The 7,613-nt window shown below is 58.7% G+C and overlaps 1 protein-coding gene across 2 annotated transcripts in view; it reads left to right on the top strand.

Moving 5' to 3' along the window:
- The first annotated feature begins 307 nt into the window (after positions 1 to 307).
- The window catches only part of CDC42EP4 (CDC42 effector protein 4), a 21,474-nt gene continuing 14,168 nt past the window's right edge, over positions 308 to 7,613 (top strand). The window contains exon 1 of one of the 2 annotated variants that reach the window (XM_034790372.1): positions 308 to 572. The gene's annotated coding sequence lies outside the window, so the exon portion shown is untranslated. Of the gene's footprint in view, positions 573 to 1,250; positions 1,407 to 7,613 lie in introns of those variants that run through there. The other variant, XM_034790373.1, reaches the window with a different exon arrangement.

The raw sequence follows: 7,613 nt of genomic DNA, 5'->3' as shown, positions 1-7,613 counted from the left end.
ATATCCACAAAAACAAGGAGTCCGGTGGCACCTTAAAGACGAACCAATTTATTTGGGCATAAGCTTTAAGGTGCCACCGGACTCCTTGTTTTCTTCGCGTTGGTAACAGTGTCTCTTTGTTCTCCAGGATGTCAGACAGTTTTACCTCACCCTGCTGCTGGGAAAGCACTGACTAACTGGCATGTGTGACCCCGTCTGCCCGGCTCTCCCCTCCCTCCTGATGCAGAGCCGTGTGAACATGACTCGGGGCAATCCAGCATTGGGCAACCCGGCTCTCCCAAATGAGCTGGCCTCTTGCTCCCCTCCCTGCCTGCCACATGGACCCGAGAGTCGGAGCCATGCACGGTTTGAATGGAGGAGCCTGGGGCTGCCCCTGTGACGCCGCCGAGCCCCATTGGCCCTGGCCGAGCCATGACATCATCCCCGAAGGAGTGGGGAGCGCCGGGACGATCCGTTTCAATCCGGAGCCGAAACAAGCTTGGAAACTGACATGGGCTGGAGAGACGGGAGGGGAGCGCGGAGCACTGAGGGAACAAAGCCTGCCTGGGAGACGGGCAGGGGCTTGTGACTAGGTAGGTACCCACCCTGCACAGCCCCGGCGGGGCAGAGGGGTTCCCAGGCTTGGGGGGCGGGAAGGGGGTTGTAGGGACACAATGGGAGTGGAGCCAGTTTGCACTGCGGGGACTGGCTGCAGAGGGGTTCGTGCCATGGGATTTCCCCCCATCGCTGCTCTTTGCTCAGCGGCTTCAAGGGAAATGAGATTTTGGGGGGGGGGGGGGGGGGGGGGGGGGGGGGGGGGGGGGCTGGGAGGTGGTCCAAGCTGGTTCTCCTCGGGAACCCGTCCGGAGTCCCCCCCCCCTTGTAATGAAAGAGACATTGATCCAGCCCCGCCCCCCCTCCAAAGTCAATGCTAACAAACTAGCAGCCGCTGGCCCTTGCCCGGAATGTGCTTCCCAGAGCCTGCACAGAGCAGCGATTGCAAACGGCGGGGGCTCTTGTAACGCATCGGCAAAGGATGCACGCCCCCCCCCCCCCCGGGGGCGAGGGGCCCCCCCCGGCCGGGTTTTGGCCGTGGCCGGCGGGGGGGGGGAGCCGGGGGCGCGGGGGGGGGGGGGGGGGTTGCTCCAGGTAATTTCCAGAGCGGGGCTCTTTTGTCTGGCTCGCCCTGTCTCTTTAACGCCGGGAGGGGTGGGGACTGGCCGGGAGATTTACTGCGGTGGTGCTGGCTCGCGCGCCGGGCAGGAGCAAAGTGCAGGCGAGCGAGGCGCGGGCGGTGGCCCGGGAGTTGCGCGCCCCGGCTGTGCGTGCGCTGGCAGAGGGGTGCGCAGCGCGGCAGAACTTTGCGCCCTGAGAAGCTCGCGCAGAGGAGGGGGCTGCTGGGGGCGCCTCCGCCGGGAGAAAAGGAGGTGCCTTGATGGGGGGGCGGCCCGGTAAAACCAGCCCTCGGGCAGGCGGTGGATGAGACCCAAGCGCTGCGCTTGGGGGCGGGGGGGGGGGGGGGGTTGGGGGGGAGGGGGGCCGGGGGTTTTCGGGGGGGGGCAGGCACCGAGATGCGCGCAGACCGGGCCCGAGTAGGTCTTTGTGCGCCCTCGGCCCCCTTGCCCCGGGATGCCCAGGCGGGGCTGTGGCAGAGACGGGCGGCAGGAAGGGATTTCCTGGGCTAGGAGGAGAGAAAGGTGCCAGGGGCCCCTTGCAGGCTGTGCCCAGCCTTGTGCCCAGTCTTGATTCCTCTTCTCATCTTATCCCCCTCTAAACAATGGCCAGCGTGGAGCCCCCCCCCCCCCCAGTGCCCCGAGCGAGGTGCCCGTGGGAAGGGGCTGCTCCTTGCTAGGTGCCCTGGGTGACTTGCCCAGCTGGCTGGCGGAGTGAAATGCGATGGAACAAAGGGCTGCAGGCCCAGGCATACAAAGGCCCTGCTAGGGTTACCTCTTCCAGCAGCCCTGCTGAGCTGTGGAGGAGAGAGGCTCTGGCTGGGGATTCGGGCTGACTTGGGGAGGTGGGCAGCGAGAGCGGTTGGTTTCCCCGACTCAGTGACTCTGGCTAACTTTGTTGCCAACTCGGGAGTGGCTCTGAGTTCTCCAGGGCTCTTGCAAAACAAACCGCTGGGGCTGGGGCATCGAGCTGTGCGACGGTAACCTCAGACTCCGGCTAACTCCCAGGGCCTGTTGGCACTAGGCTAAACAGGTGTAATTTTAGCCAACAGGCTAACCCCGCCTTGTGTGGCTGGGGCGAGCTGTATGGCTGGTTGTGGTGTAGCCAGGTTTTGCCTTGAGCGGCAAACACACCTGAGAATTCATCTGAACTTTGCAGTGCTGGGCCTCTGGCCTTCACCTCTTAGCCTGGCTTGGCCGCACCGTTGTGAGCAGCCCGTTTCTTTAACTGCTCTGGGGCCCGTCAGCTGGGGCAGCCCCCAGCCACCATGAATTATTTAGCTGGCCACTCGTGGGATGCCAGAAGGGTTCCAAATAGATGCTGGGAGAACACGGCCTTTGCTGTGTCCGTGCCTGGGCTGGCTAGCTACCACTCAGGCCTCTGTCGCCATGGGGCCCACAGCCGCTCTTAATTGGTGGGACCCAGCAGCTGGCAGAGGGAGGTGGGTTACCAGCTTGCTCCTAGCCTGGGCTTGATTTTGCCACTGCTGCGCCAGGAGTACCATCTCTTACAGCTGTGCAGGGGGGTAAGACCGTAAGGGTGGCTATCGTGGGTCAGACCAATGGCCCATCTAACCCAGTGTCCTGTCTTCCAACGGCGGCCAGTGTCAGGTGCCCCAGAGGGAATGAACAGAACAGGGAATCATCGAGTGATCCATCCCCTGTCGCCCCTTCCCAGCTAGGGACACCCAGAGCAGGGGGTGGTGTCCCTGCCCATTGTGGCTAATAACCATTGATGGACCTATCCTCCAAAAATGTCTGATGTGTTTAAATGTGCTCCGTGTGGGTGTGACTGACTAAATAGGGGGCCAGGGAACCAAGCCCCCTCTCCACCCCACCTGCCCTCTCGGCTTTCTCCTGCTGCAGGAAGAAGGCTTTGACCTCTGCCCCCGTGCATGGGGGTTAGCCTGTCTCAAGCTAGACAGGGAGCTCACAGCTCGGCTTGCTTGCCAGCTGGGGTGCTGGGAGCACTGAGCAGTTGCCCCTTGCCAGGGGAAGGAGGTGGGGACCAGTGCAAGGGATTCTGGGGAACATCTCTGCAGGATCCATTGTGAATAACTGAGAATTGGCTACAGTTGTTGGTTAAAGGCACCTGAGAGATACCTTGCACCCTGTGATGTTTTGGCCCCTTCCAGGAATGCTTGGAACTGCTGATGTTGGGTTGTGTCTGGCAACATCCCTGCCCTGTAGGGCGAGAAGGGGGCTAGTTGAAGGTCTCTGCAGCCTATTGTCTGTATTAGAGCTGTGCCACGGCTTTGATGAAGACTTCAGTCTGAGCGGAGTTCAAGGGCCTGGAGTGGAGCTTCCAGGCTCGGGCTCGTCTCTGGCTTAATGGCTCCATGTCTCTCCGGGGGACATAGTGAGTGCACGGACTTCCCTGGGGAGGGCTCTGAACCTGGCGCTCTGCCAACCGACGGAGAGCTCTGGGGCAGTATCTGCTCTGCGCGCCTCAGCTCAGTCCAGCAGCATGAGAGATGGGACTAAACGGCAGCTTAGCCCCGGCCTGAGTTAGACATCTGCCCCGGATGTAGCAGTTCTTTGATAGTCCTCTTCATCCATAAATCTCCAAGCCCATGTTCTCCCTGTTTTACAGATAGGGAAACTGAGGCAGGGGGAGGGCTGGGACCTGCCCAAGGTCTGCCAGCGAAGGAGGGGTGGAGCTGGGACCTGAACCCAGGTCTCCTGAGTCCCAGTCTAGTGCCCAATCCACTAGGCCATGCTGCAGGCAGTGCTAGAGCTTGGTTCTCGCTAGCACTGTGGTTTGACTCCAGGTGAGGTCCAGAGAGAAAACGATTCAGTGCCTCCCTCTTGGCCCCCAGTCGGAAGGTGCCTTCGTGTCAGAGGCTGGCACGGAGCCTGACCTGCCCCCAGCAGAGCCCTCGCCCTGAGATGGCGCTCAGCGAGCAGTGCCCGGGCCATGCTTTATGTGGCGAGCGATTGGCAAACCAGTCCGGGTCTTGATGGAGTCCAAGCTGGATTCTGCTTGGGAGCAGAACTGGGGTTTGCCTCCTCTTGGCCACAGCCGATGTCTGTGAAGGGGAGCGATGACCTGCTGGTAGGCAGTACCAGCGAGCTGCATGCCCACTGCTGACGCAGAGGGAAAGATGCCCTCTGTGAACTGGCTGAAGCGGGGCGGTTCTGTAACTCAGGTGAATCCTCTACTGACCCTCCTGACTATAGGCCGCATGACACAGCAGGTTATTGTATTCAGGGTGGGAGTCATTTAAAAGGGCTTCAGCTGATGTGAGTGATTTCTGCTGATTGCTGCAATCTGGGTCCCATTGTTCTGTGCGTTTGTTCTGGGGTGGGTGAGTTGGTTAACCAGTTCCCTGGTGAGATATCCCTGAACTGCCTTCAGTCTCCCAACACAGAAATTGTCTTAGCTTACCATGGTCTTGAATGGGCTGTGAGAAATCTGGCTGCTCGCTCCTCACCCTCCCACAGCCACAATATGGGGACGCAGGAATGGCAAGACTGGAGCAGAGCAGCGGTCTGTCTAGTCCAGTATTTTGTGAAAGACACTGGCCAGTATCTGCTATTTCAGAGGAACTTGAGACAGTTAAGGGATAACCTTGCCCCAGGGAATGTTTCCTCCTGACCCTCTCCCTGCACTAATTAGAGGTTGGCTCATGCCCTGAAGCATGAGAGTTTATAGCCTTTCCCAAACTCCTGTTGTCTTTGTTAGTACTTAATGGAACTCTGGATATCCTTGTCATCCCTAGAACTGCCCAGTCCTTTTGGAAATCCTGCTAAGCACTTCAGGTTGGTGATATCTTGTGGCAGTGAGTTCCACAGGTTAATTGTCTGTGTGTGGAAGATTATGCTGGCAAGAGCCAAGATCCCTGTCTCCCTCTGGGTCAAACACTCTGGATAGGGATCTAATTTTCTCCGCCTGATATTTTCCACCTGCTTTGCAATAGGTGCTGCAGATGCTTCTGATAAATTAACAGCATATCAGCTGTTTGAAAGTCTAGTCTGTCAGTCCTACAGATGTTTCTGCCCTGCCACCAACACTGGCACCTCCAAGGAGGGTGCAAAACTGTCTCCTTTCACCCTTCTGCCTGGGTGTCTTTGGGCTTTGCCCATGTCTTTGCACTGATGGCTGGAGGATGGGCCTCTATCTTCAGGGCTGGGGCCTGCTTGGCAAAGGGTAGACAAGGATTGCAGCTTCTGTCTGCAGTGAGGGAAGATGATGATTATGCGACTCTCCACCTGCAGCTATTCTGTGTTGGTAGCTCTGTGGGCCGGAGGTGGGTCTTTGTTTGGGTGTTGAGCTCAGGTGTGCAGACAGGCACTGTAAAGGGGCAGAGATTCTTGTTGGATAGTACAGGGCTGATCATCTCGCTTTCCCTCCGCCAGGTTTCAGGTGGAGCTCTCGCTGTGCAGCCCAGCCCAGCCCATGCTCCAGTGAGTCTGACGGAGGAAGGGGGGTGGGGTGGAACCTCCTGCGATCTCCTAGCTTCAGGGCGCTGCCTCGTGAACCAAAACCCGCAACAGAGCCGGCGGCTCTAGTTTCACGCCAGCCAGTCTTGTGAGGGATGGCAAAAGAGCGCGCGTCCTGGTGACGGGGCGAGGCACAGCCAGCGTAAGTTAATGCGTCAGGAAAGCCCCGAGTCAAGGCCCTTGATTGCTATTGACTTCCGGCTTGTCACTCCTGCCTGCCGCCGTGTGACAGCCTGCCCTCTGTGCAGCTCCATGGGACGGAACTGAGAGCAGGGCACAGATCAGGGGTTGGGATTTCGGAGCTCCTGGGTTCCAATCCTTGCTCTGCTGCAGACTCTGTGCCCAATTGTGCCAGGCGCTGTACAGATGTGTGGGCTGAACTGTTGCTCACCCAACACCTCGTGGAGCTGCTGGCACCGGTGTGAAGTGCTGCCCGGGTGTGAAAGGCCACAAGGTGCGGGTGATGGAGAATGGATTCGTAACGAACAGATGGTTCCTGCCCTGAGGAGCTTGCAGTCCAAGTCCCTAAACCACCTAGAGCAGCAGTTCTCAACCACGGGTCTGAGGCCCCCCTGGGGGGCTTTGATCAGGTTTCAGGGAGTCCACCAAGCAGGGATCCTCATTAGACTCACTGAGGCCCAGGGCAGAAAGCCAAAGCCCCTTGGCCCTCAGCCCCACCACCCTGGGCTGAATCCGAAGCCTGAGCAGTTTAGCTTCATGGGGCCCGCTGTGGCGTGGGGCCCGCTGTGGCGTGGGGCCCTGGGCCAATGCTCTGCTTGCTACCCCCTAACACCAGCCCTGGCTTTTATCTGCAGTAAAACAGGTGTTGTGGCGCAGCTGGGCCGTGGAGTTTGTATAGCAAGTTGGGGGGTGGGGAGGCAGAAAGAAAAAGGTTGAGAACCCCTGACCTAGAGAGCAAATTTAGCAGGCCTGAGTTGGGGGAGGAAAAGGGGGGTAATTGACTGGTCTCTGCTCCCCCCTGACCTCCCCTTGCTACGCCACCCACCCTCTGAAATGGGTTTTGGCAGTAGGAGCGAGGCTGTGCTCTGGGAGGGCAGTTGGCACCGCCTGCCCCTGGACGCAGGCTGCTGGCTGCCTCTTTACCTTTGTCTCGGGTTACGCTTGCGCTTTCTCAGCAGATTATTAGGAGGCGGCTGTTAAGGTTCTCCGGGCTGGTTTTCTGCTTTTGTCAAAGCAGCAGCGGGAATGTCACGGGATCTGGTCTCCTTCCTCGCTGAATAAGCAGCAGAGAAGGGGCTCTCTCCCGCGCCTAGGCAAGCCCAGCACCCCTGCTGCAGCCAGAGAGCTCTGGAAGTCTGCAGTAGAGCTCCCTGCAGCCTCCCGCTCTGTGAAAACATCCCCTCTCCCGCCCCATCTTCCCCAACTGCCTCGAGAGTGAAGCTTGCCAGGGGAGAGAGAAGGCACTACGAATTCGCCCCTTTCCTGCTAGCTAGGAGGAGGAAGGCCGTGGCTTGTTCTGGGCCCCTAGCAGTGTGGAGGCTTCTGGAGGAGGGCAAAGCTACTCAGTAAGGTCGGTAACACTTGAGTCTCCTGCTGCCTTTAGCCAAGGCTTTCAAAGTCTCTTAGGAACGCTAAGGAAGCAAACTTGCCCCCATGTTTAGCTGTTAGGGCTGGGTCCGCAGCTGGCCTAAATCAGCGGATTGTCATTGACGTACACCAGCTGGGGAACTGGCCTGGGGGGGGTTCCATGTCTTGTGTGAAACCGAAGGCCAATAGAAATGAAATCAGGCAAAGGAAAAAGATGCGTGGGCAAGTGTGTAATCCTCTCCTTGCATGCAGCAATGAGCTAGGGCATGAGAACCTGGCAGGGAAACTGATTAGAAACTGCCTAGTCGGTTTTTCCATTACTTGTAACTCCTCCCGGCTGGAGAAGGACCAAAAAAGGCAGGCTTGGTTTTCAATCCAAGGAGATGTTAGTGATAGATAAGGAAATCGGACACCCCAGCGAGGGGGGAATTGGTTAGACCAGTGGTTCTCAAACTTGGGCCGCTGCTTGTT

Source organism: Trachemys scripta, chromosome 14 (genome assembly GCF_013100865.1).
Source record: "Trachemys scripta elegans isolate TJP31775 chromosome 14, CAS_Tse_1.0, whole genome shotgun sequence".
Classification (NCBI taxonomy): Eukaryota; Metazoa; Chordata; order Testudines; family Emydidae; genus Trachemys; species Trachemys scripta.
This window is presented reverse-complemented; position numbering and strand designations above follow the sequence as displayed.